Source organism: Marmota flaviventris, chromosome 1, assembly GCF_047511675.1.
Source record: "Marmota flaviventris isolate mMarFla1 chromosome 1, mMarFla1.hap1, whole genome shotgun sequence".
Lineage (NCBI taxonomy): Eukaryota > Metazoa > Chordata > Mammalia > Rodentia > Sciuridae > Marmota > Marmota flaviventris.
In genome coordinates, this window is record NC_092498.1 from 42,662,759 (window position 1) to 42,678,399 (window position 15,641).

Genomic DNA, 15,641 nt, shown 5'->3' on the forward strand with positions numbered 1-15,641 from the left:
TATGTACCTGAGAGAGTTTTTCTTTACTATAGAACAAATTCATACGAAGACGATTAACCTGCACACACTTTTTATATGGTTCATTGTATCATATCAAAGAAAGTTCTCCATATTAAGATACCAAATTTCTCCCAGGTTATCCATGGTCCTGTGCTTTTCTTCCTTTCTCCCGTTAGTGGTTCTTGGGAATCTAAAACCTTGAATCTGTCATATATATTTGGCATACATGTATATGTGTGTCTGTGTCTGAGCACATGTGCATTGCACCTTTTGGTGTGTTCATGCTTATTCCCTATACCTTTTTATTTTAATTGCCATGAAATTCAAAATAAAGAGAATTCTATGAGATTCCTCTGTGAAGTTGGCCATGCCTTTTCATGGAGATAAATTGAGTTGTAAATAGAAAATTGTATTGAGAGTCACCTGTAATAAGTGGGAGAAAAGGATATTACATTTTGGCTACAGGTGTCTTAAACTCAACTGAGGCAAAGTGTTAGATTGATCAAATGATATGATAATAAATGGTCTGCATAGTTCCAGGTCAGTGACACTACTTTCCAAACTAATTAGATTGAAAGGGACATGATTGACATTTTAAAATGAGTTTGACATGTAAGCCGCATGGTCATCTCTGAAGTATAGGTAGGCTGTTAACTAAACTGGCTCTCCGAGGAGTTGGAAAGGCGATGCAATTTTCTTTAGAGGATCTTCACTTCTCAGTGATTGGGTGAAATAATTGAATGCAATTGAAATCTACTTGTTTTATACATTTGAATTTACTTATTACCTCCCTAGCCTCTTATTTTTCCATTTGATATTTACTTATTTTAGTATTAAAGAATGATAACATTTGCATATCAGTCCAACTTGAAATGGGTTATGGAATTTTTCATTATTGCTTGCTTTTAATATCATGTCTGAATTTATTTCTAATGTAAGAATGCAGCTTCGTAAGTAACACATGAAGGAGGATGAAAATCAACATTATAGAAACAAAATACAGTTCTACTCTTTCTTTCCCTCTCCCTCTTTTGACCCATACCCTCCATCTTGCCCTCTTCTCCTTTTCTCTGACCCTCACTCTTACTTATGACTGACCACAAAGATCTGGTTAAGGAGAGTCCTTTGTGATCTGCTCTTATCACAAAAGAACATTCCAGATTGAGTTGGGGCATAAGGAGTATGAAAAAAGAAATGAAGGTGTCTAAATATATTGTATAAAGTCCAAACCAGGTCTTTACTGTTTGGGTATAGAATTTAGTCAGTTATAAGTTTATTTTGCGATTACCTGAATCTCAACTAAAATTCTATTGGCCTGTTTCATATTTTCTCAAAGTTAAATATCTTCATGATTTTTGCCATTTTTAAGGTTATGCTTTAAATTTTTGTTATTTCTTTTGAATTTCAATTTTGAAGTTAAAATTTGTTCTCTGTCAATGTGCTATAATAACAAAGTAATCAAATAAATAAATAATTCGCTGGGCTGATAGATGACATATTAAAAGGAAACACATCACTAAGTAGCTGTGGGGGACTTGGTTCTTCAGGGCCTGCTTTTTCTACAAAACAAAGGGTTTTGATTAGATAAGTTTTAAAATTAAGTTTGGCTTGGGGATTTTGTGATTTTTCTTTCACAGCAAAAGTGCTTCGCTCTCGGGACAGGTCTCTTGCTCTACAGAATATTCAGTCCCTAGATGAGAAACCATCTAAGACATGCAGTGCAGATAGGGGCAATGGCAGAGACAGTTTTGATGAACTGGAATGGTACCTGATTTCAGGAGGCCTGTGGGTCTGAATAGGATGTCGTGAACAGGCTTGATTTGTTGCATGTATGAAAATGAAAATGTTGAATTGGGTCTCTGTCCTTTTAAAATGTAATGACAATGGGAAGATTTAATGGCTAGACATTTCACAGTTTTGTGTTTTCCTGTTTCACTTTTTCCTTAAGTCTTCATCATCTGTTCCTGCTGTTTTGAAGCAAGTAAGCAAACAAATTGCAAAATAATATTAACTGAGAATATCAAACGTGGCCCACCAATCAGGTCCACTTTGATAATATATTTTATTTTTGGTCACATGGTACTTATGAATTTTGTGTTGCATATAAAAATATTGACCATTTGAGGGCCATCTTTCTTGTTCAGAGGATGGAATAAACTTATTTAATTCTTTCAAAGTGATTCATTAAGAACAGAGTGGCCTCCCTGACTAAGTGTGGAAAGCCCTATTAGGGTGTGGGCCTATTGTTTGTATACAGGGAAGGATTGAAGAAGCCACATAATTGAGTGTGTAAGCTGTTGAGATATTTTAATATGTCTTTGTGGGTTACCTAAGGCCTGGGTGCCAACATGCTTGCCTTTGGTTAGACTCTGGAAGCTGTGTTGGTCCGTGTAGTAAGAAAATGGCATCTATGTACCAGAAATGGTTCCACCTGCCTTGCTCATATGGAATCAATTAATCCTCCCAATAGCACTGCCATTCTGTGAACTGCATGTAAGTATCAAAGTATAAGTGAGGAAACTGAGGCACAGAGGGCTTCATGGAAGCCACTGAAGTCAAGTAGTACAAGGTAAAACTGTGATTTAAAAGCAGACATTCTGTCTCCATAGCCCATGCTCCTAAACATTATGATATTTGGTTTACTAAAGTTGTCTGAGAAAAGGTAAAGTACTGGCCATGGCAAGGTCATATCAGATGTTACTGGTGATATAGCTGTGGACCAGGAAGGGAGCCACTGTGTATATATGTTTGCCTTCTTTTTTGTGTGTGTGTGATACTGGAGATTGAACCCAGGGCCTTATGCATTTGAGGAAAGCACTTTACCACTGAGCTACTTCCCCAACCCCTGTGTCTGCCTTCTTGAAGCTCTTCTTCTGAATATTTGAAAAACAACTATCACACCTGCATTCTCTCTTGTTTTTCTTCCCTTCTAGACTGTCTATTCCTGAAAATGTTGAATTGGGTCTCTGAGTCCGTTTTTTTTTTTTTTTTTTTTTTTAATTTCAAAGTGGCACCAAGTATAATAGCTTCACAGAGTTTCCTATGAGTTAACAAGTAATATAATACTGTATTCCAGACCACTTTATCCTGTTCTTCCTTGAAATCAGAACTGGAAAATGAAATATGTGCTCATATTCACTGATTTTTTTTTTAAAGTTTCTTTTTTGCACTAGAGGAAAAAAATACTCATGTGGGAAAATACTGCACATTTTACTAAAAGGTTATTAAATTAGTAGATCTCTACTTGTTTTGTATAATTAAATATTTTAATGCATACTTAAATTTTCTGATTGCATCACCCAGGTGGAGAGTTTTAAGACTAAATGTGTAAGATTCTTGACCTTTGAAATAATTATAGTATAATTTAGTATCATATAATATTCAAATTGCCAAGGGTTTTCATTAGACTCTAAGACATTTTTCTTATCATAAAAATGGTAAATTCTAATACGTTTTAGGCGTGCCATTTATAGCTATATAGTTTTGTAAAAATTAGCTTTCAACAAAAATATTTTTCAAAGAGATTTTGTACTTTTCAGGAATCCCTGATAGTTTATTCTCCATACGTGGTAGTCTATATTTAGTATTTAAAGAGAAATATGTATCCAGTTTTAACATATTGCTGACCATAAATTCTGAACTAGACAGTGAAGAGCTCCCTATATGTAGCAGTGATTGGGGTCATCTCATTTTTAGTCATATAGAGGCTGTGGTCTAGTCCCTAAAACACAGATTCTAGAACCAGTCTGCTTAGATTCACATATTGACTTTACAGATCAGTGATGTGTCCCTGGAAGGCTACTTAATTCAACTCTCTGTGCCTCAGTGTCTTATCTGTAACATGGGAATATCTTCCCTACCTCCCTCATAGTGTTGTTATGAAGAGGAGTTGGGTTGAGGCTGTGCAGTGCTTGGAACACATGCTCACCCAGCTGAAGTATTCATTAAGTCTTGGCTGCTGTTATGATCATCATTATTAAGAAGCCGAGAGGGGGCAGAAATGTGAGCTTCCTGGAAAAGGCAGTGCCCAGATGGGGACCAGAAAAATAAGGAGGGCTTATGATAGGGAGTGGAGGGTAGAGATAAGTGTTCAAGGGTAAAAGAGCTTGAAGAATTAATGTTTTGTTTTGGAAAACCATTAAAATAGTTTGCTATTGCTGAGAAATTGAATTAGGAGAGATGAGACTTGGAAAGGAAGGTCAGTCCATAAGCATCCAGGGAAGCCCTGTTGTTTTGAAGCGACAGCCAAGGCCTGCATGATTTCTCTGAAGGACATCATTTTATATCCTCACACACTGGTTTGAGAAACTATGTTGTCTTTTTCTCTTCATAATAGAACAATTCCAGTTATATAGAATAACTAGAATAACAATTCTAGTTATAATAGAACAATTCCATATAGAACAATTGCAGTTATATAGAACCCCAGGTGCCTTCTTCCTTGTAGCAAAAAAACTATGGTTTATTAACACCTGCACTCTGATGGCCTTGACAGTCTTCTTGTACTTTAGTAACAAACTGTTACCATAAGTAAAATGAGGACTTGGGCTTAGACTTGCTGAACTTGGAGAGCTATCAAGCTCTTCTGGAGGCATATGGACCTATGGGTGGACTGAAGCCCAGTCCTTGCTCTACTGGTTCTTTCTGCTGTCTTTTCTCTACACTGCTCTTAGTTTCTCACCTCTATGACCTTTCTTCTATTTCATCTCCTATTTAGGCCCCTCCTCCTCCCCTCTCAGTGCATGTCTCCTTGCATTCAGGCAGTTTTCCACAGTGAACCAGAATTAGGGCCAGTAGGAGGGGTGCAGCCATGATCCTGTAGACACTGTCACTGACCAGTCAGATTATCTCTTTATTCTTTTTATTCAGACAACTACACATTCTTGAGTCATAAAACCAGGGGAAACAAAGTTAGAAAGGTATAAAATTGAGTGGTCCTTAGTTTCAGCAGAATCTTATATTCATTTTTTTGCCCCATTAAAAAAAAAGAAGCCTCAGTTTTGCGTATGATTGCAGAAATACTAGTATTTTAGTGGAAGTAGAGTAGGACTCCATATATGATCAGAGTATTATCATCAAGGCTTTCAAAAGCAAATTTTCAGTGACTTTGGCAAGATGTATCAATGCATTCCTCCAAATAGTTCATTTGTCTGGATGATATTTTGTTTTTTTCTGTTCTGTTTTCTCAGGCACAGTGTCTTCCATTCCATAAGAATAATGGTGTGGGAGAAAGGCTGAGAATTATACTTTCCAATGCAATATTTGCCAGTCCTGTGGAAAATAAGATTTTAACAAAGTTCACTGTTCAGCCAACATACTAGATGGAATGGCAGAAATTCAACAAGTTTGTGTGTGTGTGTGTGTGTAGAAGTACACATAAGCAAAGTAGACAATGTCAAAGTATAAATCATTCTGCACATGCAAGTCTTCGCTTTTTGTTTGCTTGAAATATTTAATCAGCTTTCCTAAAAAATTAAAGCAATTATCAGGAGTATTTACAAATCACAAGTGTTTCTATAGAGCCGAAAGTAAACATTTAAATACACTTCCTTTAGTGTTTAGGAAAATAGTTTAATGATGTAATTTGGACTTTCATACTCATCCATTTGATGAAGAGCAAAGAAAAGATTGACAGGATTCTGAAATGTATATAATTTAATGTTGAAACATAAAGATAATCAAAATATGCCTCAACTCTCAGACGTTTTTTCTTATAACAGCCAAGGGCTTTGCAGACCATCTTAAGAGATGGAAGCTGTTCAGCTATGTATGGACTCCACCTGCTGCACTTTTGATTTTTGGTTTTGTAGGCAAGCTGTCATAGACTATTTCTCTAATGGTTTGAATTAACTTAACATTCACTCACGGGATGGGTGGGGAGGAAATTAAACAATGGCGATACAGATAGATTGGCCAGGAGCTTTAGGGTGTGGGGTGCTTCAGTGAAGAGACTGTTTAGAATCAGGGAATAATAATAAGCTAAATGGAAAGAATTGAGTAAATCTGTGACCCTATTTTTTAATGCAGTGGTGATGGAAACTGTAGCTTTTTTTTTTTTTTTTAATGTGAAACAGCACTATGTAGGTACAGCAGCAAGTTGACTTTCAGTCCCCCAAAGTGTTGCTACCTACTGGCGGTAGTGGACCTGAAAATTGAATGAGGGGTCTGGCCCAGCATGAATTCTAGACAAAACTGGAAGAGTAGTCAGATATGCATATTGAGTAAGACTATTATTAATATTCCAGTTAAATTAGGTGGGAAAGTGACTGGAAATTAAGAAATCAGGAGGAACAGCTGAAGGAAATTGGTAGCTGATCATGAGTTGCTTTAGAATCATTCAATTTCAAATGATCAACACAGTCTAAGAAGAGTGCTCCAAAATACATTTGGAAATATACTATTAGACCTTGGGAGAAGTTTCAGAACCAAGCATACTTATTGATATTTGTTCTCAAAGAGGAAATATTTTAAATGATACATCTTAAGATTTCTCAAATAGATATTTAAGAGAAAAGGTCAAGTGGCTGAGATCTGAGTGACTCAGGGGTCACTGGAGGGCAGCCAGTTTGGTGGGATAGGAGAATGGGCCCCACATGCAGGCTTGGAAGGCAATCACATATAAAGTTCAGGCTTTTCTCAGGAGGTGAGGTCAGACAGAAAGTAAATCTAAGTAAGACCACACCGACAGGGTATCCTTGGGAAGAGGTCAGGGTGCAAAGAGAGGAGGAAGATTATTTGGCTGAGAGGAAACAGTAAGAAAGGTAAAAAGAGAAGCAAACCTGAGCATGGTGTCAGGGAGGCTTGGGAAAAAGGTTTTAAGGAAAGGAAGGGGACAGTGCTAAAGTGCACAAGATATTGTTGACAGGTTCAGTAAGATTAGCTCTGAAATAATTCTGTTGTATTTAACATCATGGCCATCACTTAGTGTACTTATTAAGAACCATTTTCTTGGAGAAGCCAGAATGACGTGGGTTATTGAATGTCAGGAAACACGTTGATGACAACACTTCTAGAAATGCCAAATTCCAGGGCAGAAGTGAGGGAGCTTGTGTTAGGTTGATTTTTTTTTTTTTTAACATTGCTGTTATTCTTGTTGTTTGTTTATAGTATTTTTGTTTCAAGATGGGAAAGATTTGTGCGTGTTTACATTTGGATGGAAAAGATCCAGGAGAGAGAAAAAGGTTGAGAGAAATAATGAGACCTTTTCGACAAGCCAGCTTACAGGTCCTTTAGAGTTTAGACCTCAAGTTCTGTACACTGAACTATGGTGAATGTGCAGAGCTGAGCCACGAGAGAAGCATTTGCTGAGTTGTTGACCTCAGTGGCTCTGCTCTGCTCTGTATGGATTGTTATGGTTGGTTAATCTTAGAAGACTTCTGAGTAATTTCTATGGAATGACTTGGTATGAGGAAATGTAACCTTTGGGGATTAAAGAGCTGCTCTCAAGTCCCTACTCCCACCTCATTCCAGGAGCATTAATTGCCTTTGAATGGAAGGCATTGACAGGGCCTTATGATTCTCAAGTTCCTCATTTTTGAGTTTTGTGTTTTGGACCACAAATCGATAGATGTTGATAGCTTCTTATACTTTTTACATTCATAAAGTCCTCAGTTGAATTCACTCAGAGCTTTTGTATATAATGTAGTATCAGAAATAGAACATTAATAGGTAAACACATAGGATTATGAAAGTATAGAAACAATGAGTAAGGAACCTATTTTAGCCAGCTTTTTCTTGCTGTGATCAAAATGTATGATAAGAGCAAATTAAAGGAAGAAAGATTTATTTTGGCTCACAATTTCAGAGATCTCTGTCAGATTGACCAACTCTGTTCTCTGGGCCTGAGGTGAGACAGAACATCATGGAAGGGCATGGCTGAGGAGAGCTGCTGAATTCATGATGGGCAGGAAGAAGAGAGAGGGATAGTGTGCAAGGAGCCAGAAACAAGATGTAGTCCCCAAGGGCATACCCCTGTTTCTTCAAGCCATGTCCCATTTACCTACAGTTATCACCCACAGTTCATTCAGCTATCATTGTATTTAATCCTATAAATGAATTAATGCATTGATAAGGTCAGAGCCCCGGTCATTGCCTAAAAGCTTCATCTCTGAGCCTGGTTGCACTGGGGATTACACAGTTTCCCAAGTTTTTAAGAAAGGAAAGAAAATGTTGTTAGCACCTGTTTTATTTTTAGAAGTTAACTAAAGAGATTGGGTGCTTTCAGATCGAAGGAATCAAATGTTTCAAAGAAGTGATCAGTTAACAAGTGCCTAATGAACCTCTGTAAGGTTTTTGATTTTGAGATAAGAAGGCTAGTGCAGGTTTTGAGTAGATGGCTGGCATACTCTAGCTCACCAGTTTTAAACATCCTCTTGTCATTTGTCCAGAGAGAAGACCAAGGAAGGGCAACCTATTCTACAAGTAAAGTAATAAATCAGGAGGGAGGTGACAGGACTGGGTCAGGGTGGCAGCAGTGAAGGTGAGGAGATGCTGCTACATATGGGTAATTATTGAAGGTGGAACAGGATTTGCTAAAGAAGTGGATTTTATTCTAAGAGAAACAGAGGAATAAAGAATGATTCTCATTTATTTGGCCTGAGAAAGAATTGAGTTGCCATTAACTAAGATGTTAGACTATGGGTAGAACAGGTTTTGGTTCTAGGGAGAAGATCAGGTTTGGTTTTGAAGTTGGATTTGAGCTGCCTTTATCTATACAGTTGGTGATGTGGGATAGGTGGCTAGGGAGGTTGGAGTTCACAGGAGAGGTCTGCAGTCTGACCTGTCTTGTGAATCATCACGGTACAGAATGTATAGGGGCTGGGATCACTTGGGGCTAGGGTTTTTAACCCTGGCTTCTGGGTGCTGGGGATAATTGTTTTAGGGAAAAGGGAGTAGAGAGTAAAGTAAAATTGTGGTCTTGGTCTTCGGAGATTATGATTTTGATTGTCTTGGAATGGAGACTCTCCAAGGAATCACACCTTTAAACAATTTCCCGTATAATTCTAATATGAGTACACAGTTAAGAACTATTGCCAAGGAACTCAATAAAATATAGAAGGATTCCAAGAACTGAGCCTTGTGACAATTATGTGGAAGTCAGCAAATGGAGAGGAGTCATGAAAATAGGTAGTGATCAAAAAGGAGTAGAAAGTGGCAGCTTGGAAACCAAACAAAGAAAGTTTTAAAGTGGAGACAGAGATCATGGGTCAAGTACAAGTGAGAAGTTCAAGGAGATGAACGAGAAGTGGTTACTGAAGTCAACATGTGGAGGTCACTAGTGACTTTCATATTTTTGCTCTATGATGGGGACAGAATCTGATTCAATTGAAGATGGCAAGTCTAGGTTACTCCATTCAATGTGTTCCTGAAGGGGAATAATAGAGGGGCTAGGAAGTAAAGAGGAATGGGATTTAAATTTAGAAATTGGATTTACTGATTGAGTGTTGTTGGTAATGAAAGGGGAGATGTTGAGGATGCAGAATGATGACATTGAGTACATAAGAGGGGAGGGTGTTTGTTACAAACCATTGTGAGTGTGCCTGTGTGTGTGTGTGTGCCTGTGTGTGTGTGAGAGAGAGAAAGCAGTGGAGACGTTATCCCTCTCAGTTTATGTTACTACATGAAAAGGGTCATGTTTTGAGAACATTATCTCCTACTTTAGTTCAGCACAGATGAGGCACTTCCCATTTATTTAATTGAAAAGAAAATCTTTCAAATGACTGGCAGGATTTGGCATAGTAGATTTAAATTTTAGAGACCCTCACCCCAAGCAAATATTATACCATTTGGAATGATGTTGAACATGCTAAAAGTTTCCATTCATTGTAGAAGTATTTCAGAAAGATATTTCTTAGTTACAACAATGGCACTAGACACTGCATAACATCACAATTCAAAGGAGGAAGCTTTCAGGAAAAGATACAGATGTGTAGGATGTTTTCCAACAAAAACTGGCTGATGACTCATAAGTGTCTTATAGCTTATAAAGAATATACCTAGAGAAAAACAGTGTCAGAGTATTGTTCATTGAATACAATTTTTGCCTTCAAATATTTGAGGTAACCATCTAAAACTCTCTCAAATACTCAGGATCAAAACGATTTTGTATTTTTTTTTTTAGCTTAAAATTTGTCACTATCCTAATGCATTTTACCTTAAAAATTAGTTGCATTTTTGTGGGTAGAAGGATTAAGTATATTTAAATCATCTGTTGAAGTAAAGAAATAGACTGATGTGTAACTCATACCTTCATTCATGTCTAAAGACCATGTGGTCTGCCTATTGGTACTCTATAGGGAAAAAAATTGTAACTTGTGAACTTCTTCATGTTCCTTTTTTTAAACTGAAAATTCTCTTTATGATATCATATTTATTATATTGTGTATTTTAAAATTATCATTGTCTTTTGCATCTTCATAAGTTTCCTATTTTTCCCATCAGAATTTTATTACTATATTCTTTAAATTCCTTTTTTCTGTGCATCCCACCCCCAGCATACCTCTTTCTCTCTCTATAAAAGACCTGGTATTTTCTTGGCTAAATAGACAATAAAATGTTAAAAAATTGAGAATTTAATATTGGACAATAATTAAGTTTGAACATGGAATTTTTTAAAAAGATGACTTTGAAGGAAGAGAAGTAAACATGTCATTGTGTGCAGAATGTTTTGGTTTATGGTAAGAGGAGCATCTATCTATGGAAGCCTGGTCTGCCATGCCACAGTTTGGGTTGTTAGACCAGGATGTACCTTCTGTATCTCTGTCTGTATTTACCCACTTCTCTTCGTCATCTCACCCTCCTTTCTTTTTTTTTCTTTTTCTTACTTTTGCTCTCCCCTTTCTCTTTACCTGTTTCAATTGAATTTTTTCATGATTTTACTTAGTTATTTATCATAATTTGTAGGAATCCAAAAGGCAGTGATTCATGACATTTTCCATTATAGTGTGCTAATACTTGTTTCAGATAGTTTCATTCTTAGCTTGTGTATTTCTGAGTATGGGTACAAAGCCTGAAAGAATAGTTCTCAAAATCCCTATCTAAGATTCAAGGCTTTTCAACAATATTTTTTTTCTCTATTGAATTAGATTCTTAGGCCTTTTGAATTGATTTTTTTCCTTTCAAAAATACATGGTTACTTAGCTATTCTAAGTTTTTTTTTTAATTACATTCCCAAATGATCCTACCTGACTCCCAAAGCTAATCGAAGTAACAGAAATCTTGAAATACTAGAAGTACAAGGCTCTCTTTTAAATGTTTTCACTTTTTAAAATACTTATAGTGTTAAACCATTATAGTTTTGAGAACCTCTTATAATTAGGCTATATAATCCTCAACTGGTACAGTGTGAAATAGGATAAAGGGGAACTCACAGTAGCAAGGTGAATTTACTTGTGTGTGTGTGTGCGTGCGTGTGTGTGTGTGTGTGCGTGTGTGTGTGTGTGTGTGTGTGTATGTTTGTTTTTCTATATATAAGATTTAAGTCAAGCATGGTAGGAAGCGATTTGAAAGATTCACTATGACCTTCTAGCTCAAGGGTGGTGGTAGTGGTGGTAGTAGGATGTCTATGGGTGTGTGTGTGTGTGGGGGGGAAACCTACTTAATTTCACCAACAATTAAACCTTAAATGAAATTTAGTACTTCCATCTATTATACCTACAGTGACTAAACCGTTGTAACATTAGTAGTACCTATGACTTTGTCTCTAATATTTTCATATCATATTTCAGTTATAGAAAACATGAAATATTGTTTGTTAATCATTAAATTTTTATTAGTTATCAGATTAATATTAGCTCTTGCTATTAGAGTATTTAAAAAGAATCATGTATTTATTGAATCTGAATTCTTTTTTTAATATTTTATTTTAGTTGTAGATGGACACAATATCTTTATTTTATTTTTTTATGTGGTGCTGAGGATCAAACCCTGTGCCTCACACATGCAAGACAAGCACTCAACCACTGAGCCACCACCTCAGCCCTGAATCTGAACTCTTAAAACTATTTTTGACATATTGGTTACCTTAAGTATCCTGTGTATTTTATTTTACAAATTTAAAAACATTTGTGTCAACAGCACACCAAAAAGTCCAAAAATACCTGCTCTTGTCCTTTTGCATCTTAAACATCCTTTATAGTGAAAATAATCCCTTTTATAACATACTTATTTGAAAAATTTACATTTCTGTGTAGTTTTAACAATGCAGAGAACACAGATTATTTGTTGGATAGCCCTTTTTTGTTCACTCTACATTGAAATGATAATAAAGGAAATATCTGAATTTGCACTTTAAAAAAAAACTACACCAACTAGAAGATTCCTAAGTAATTTTCAATTTTGTATTTACATTTTAATGCTGTACTTTTACCTATGTATAGTTAGCAATGCTAGGATATACAGAAGAATGGAAAAAAATGACTTGGTGGTTTTTGTATGACACAATTGGGTTATCTTTATATAACTCTCCATAAATAAGCGCAAGAAAACAGAGCAAACTCTTCAAATCAACAACCTGCTGATACATTTTTTTTTTCCCCCAGGGCTCTTGGGCAAATCTTCTGATGGGATTTGAATTGATATGCAACATAGTGTGGCCTGGGGCTCCCTTCCAACTACAGGGCTCTGGTAATTTGTACTGGCTTCCCTTCTTCTTGTAAACTTGACCGAAGGGAAAATGGAAGGTGGTAGGCATCCTCTCAAGTGGATGTAGGAGGCAATTAAAAGAATAAAATAGAATAATTATAAAAGAGTTTGCTCAGGGAAATTAATCTTCCTCCCCATTTTGAAGGAAGAAAAATATTCATACACGTAAATAGTAGTTGTGCTTTAGAAGATTGAGAAATCCAGAGTTTAGGGGGAATGTGAAGATAATTGAAAGAAAAGAGCAAAATGGATTAATATACTAGTTTTCCAAAGACATATTAAATCTGCCTAAAGTTCTTCTGTGACTTCTCTTGGGAAATCAAATGGGAGGAACTGGACCTCTTGGGGAATAATATCCCCATAGCATAACATAATTTAAAGTTGACACTAGAAGTTGAAGTTTATTTTTTTCCTAATAATTATGCTCAGTGAAGGATGCAGAAATTGCATTTTGGAATGACAGAAGAGTAGTTATTTTAGAAAGAACATTTCAATAACTATGGTAGATATCTCCTAGAAAATGTGTTTTATGGAGTGACAGGAAACGTCAAAGTAAAGGCGGAAGCCATCTCTTTACCTCAGGCCATACAAATGAATCTCATCAATTCAACAGATATTTATTAAGGTTTTGGCACATATCCTGGCCTGTGTGCTAGTCTATGGAGAAACCTTATCTTATTTTTTCATATGTATTTATTTGTGCATATTAATTATACAGAATAATGGATTTCATTGTGGCATGGTTACGTACACATGTAGTATAATTTGGCCAATATTACTCCCAATACCTGCCTTTACCCTCCCCTTCTCCCTCTCCTTGCTCCTCTTCTCTATCATAATGGCTTCCCTTCTACTTTCATGACACCCTCTTTTACCCTTTCCCTTTCCCTCTAGCTTCCATAAATAAGAAGGAAGTGGCTTTCTGTGTCTGGCTTATTTCACATAACATGATCCTTTACAGTTCTACCCATTTTCCTGCAAATTACATAAATTATTCTTCTTTACAACTGAATAAAATTCCATTGTATATATATACCACGTTTTCTTTATCCATTCATTTTTTGATGGGCATCTAGGCTGATTCTACAACTAGGCTATTGTGAATTGTGCTGCTATAAACATGGTCAAGTATGTATACTGTGTTATGCTCACCTAGGAGTGGTATAATTGGATTTTTTTTTTTTTTTTGGTTTTATCTTTTAATCATGTACCTTTTACTTTTTTTATGTTGCTTTTAAAAAATACAAGTATGAGCCTAGTGGCTCTTGAACTCCAATTGAGCATAAAAACAAAGATATCTATATCTATGTCTAACTCTGTCTATATAAAACTGGCCTCCCATAGATACTTTTTTCTTATCCAGATTTGGATCTCTTGGTGAAATTCCTGACTTGCTTGTGACCCTTGCATTTTAGTACACCTGCTTTCAGAACCAGAAATTTAAATTGTTTTTCAATCTATGTCTCTATCAGAAAGTGACAGACACTACTTGACCAACATAAAAATTGCCGTCACTATACCTGTGTGTTCTTGGGTCTCAAAGGGAGTCTCTGAATCCCTCACAGAGCTTCACTGTGTCCTTATGTCACCCAACATGTTGTTCTGAGCATGTGCTCTGAGGTGGAAACTCTTCTAGGTTCCAGAGTCAAGCAGTGAACTCAAAAGATGATCAGACACAGCCTGCTTGCTCCCATTTTCCACAATCACTATCACATTTTGTTTGTTTTCCTGTTGAAGAAGCTCTTTGCAGCCTCCCTTGCTCTCCAGGGGCAGAAAAGACCCTTAGCTTTTCCTCAGGGTCTTTGACCCTGGGCTCCACCACCTACAAGCCAACCTAGACCCTGGCTTGATTTTACCTCCATTTCAAACATGGAGAGCCCCCATGCCCTTACTCCATTGAGAACCCTTTCCATAATGTTCAGACTGTCTTCCAGGGAATGGTAAACACATGCACATCTTTCCTATCTGAAAACCTGTGAGTGTTGAGCGTGCAGAAGTGTGTGTGTGTGTGTGTGTGTGTGTGTGTGTGTGTGTCCCTGTCTGGATTCTGCACCCCTTTGAAGTTTTCCTTAGGTTTCTCCCTTCCCTTGACAGAGTTCTTGAAAGGATGTCTGCATGCGTGGTCTCTGCCTCCTTGCCTTCTGGTTACTTTTTGTCTCCCAGCTCTTCCCTTGTATTTCTGCTACATCACTGAAATTTCTCTAGGCAAAGAGTTTGTTTGTTAGTTTGTTTATTTATTTATTTATTTTGCTTGCTTGAATCCCCTTTTCCAGTTTTTCCTCCTTTGCCAGCTCTTCTTCTGTCTTTTCCTCATATGCTGTTGTTCCCTTTCACCTCCTTTATCCTGCACCTGGTCCCTGGCTAATTGAATAATGACAATAATGACTATGAATGCACCAACCTGCTCTCACTTTCCGTCTCAGACTGACCAATCTACCTCCCACACTCCGGGACAGTCCCCAGCCACTTTTTAAACATCTCCATTTGAGTATCTTCAGGCTTAACATACCTCACAGTCAACACCAATATATATGGTACAATTTTAAACCAAACTGTTTTTTTACGCCTAGATTTTTTTTCCTAGCTAATGGTTCCAGAAATCAGGAGTTACACTTGACTCTTCTCTTCCCTTCTGTGCCTCAACCGTGTCTTGTCAACTCAGGTTAACTCTATCCTTATAGTTCCTTAAAATCACCTGCCTGACCCCACTGACCCTGCAAGATTATCTTCTCATTTCTAATATGGAAAAATTGGAGGTATTTTGTTTTCTACAGTTTCAACAATATTGAGCCACATGCATCTCTCAAACGGTCATATTCTTGTTTCTATGCCTTTCTACTAGTTAGAACAACCTTTCTTTTTCTTTCTCTCTCTCTCTTTTTTTTTTTTTTTAATTTGTCTCACCTAACATGTGCTAAACATTCTTCAAGACAGCACAGGGATTACCCTGACTTCCTCCCTCTGCTCTGTACTTTATACTTCCACCCCTTAAACTCCAT

General features: G+C 36.8%; 1 protein-coding gene across 3 annotated transcripts in view; it reads left to right on the forward strand.

Moving 5' to 3' along the window:
- Positions 1–15,641, forward strand: part of Mdfic (MyoD family inhibitor domain containing) — an 88,598-nt gene that overhangs the window by 58,487 nt on the left and 14,470 nt on the right. The gene's annotated exons all lie outside the window — the stretch shown is intronic.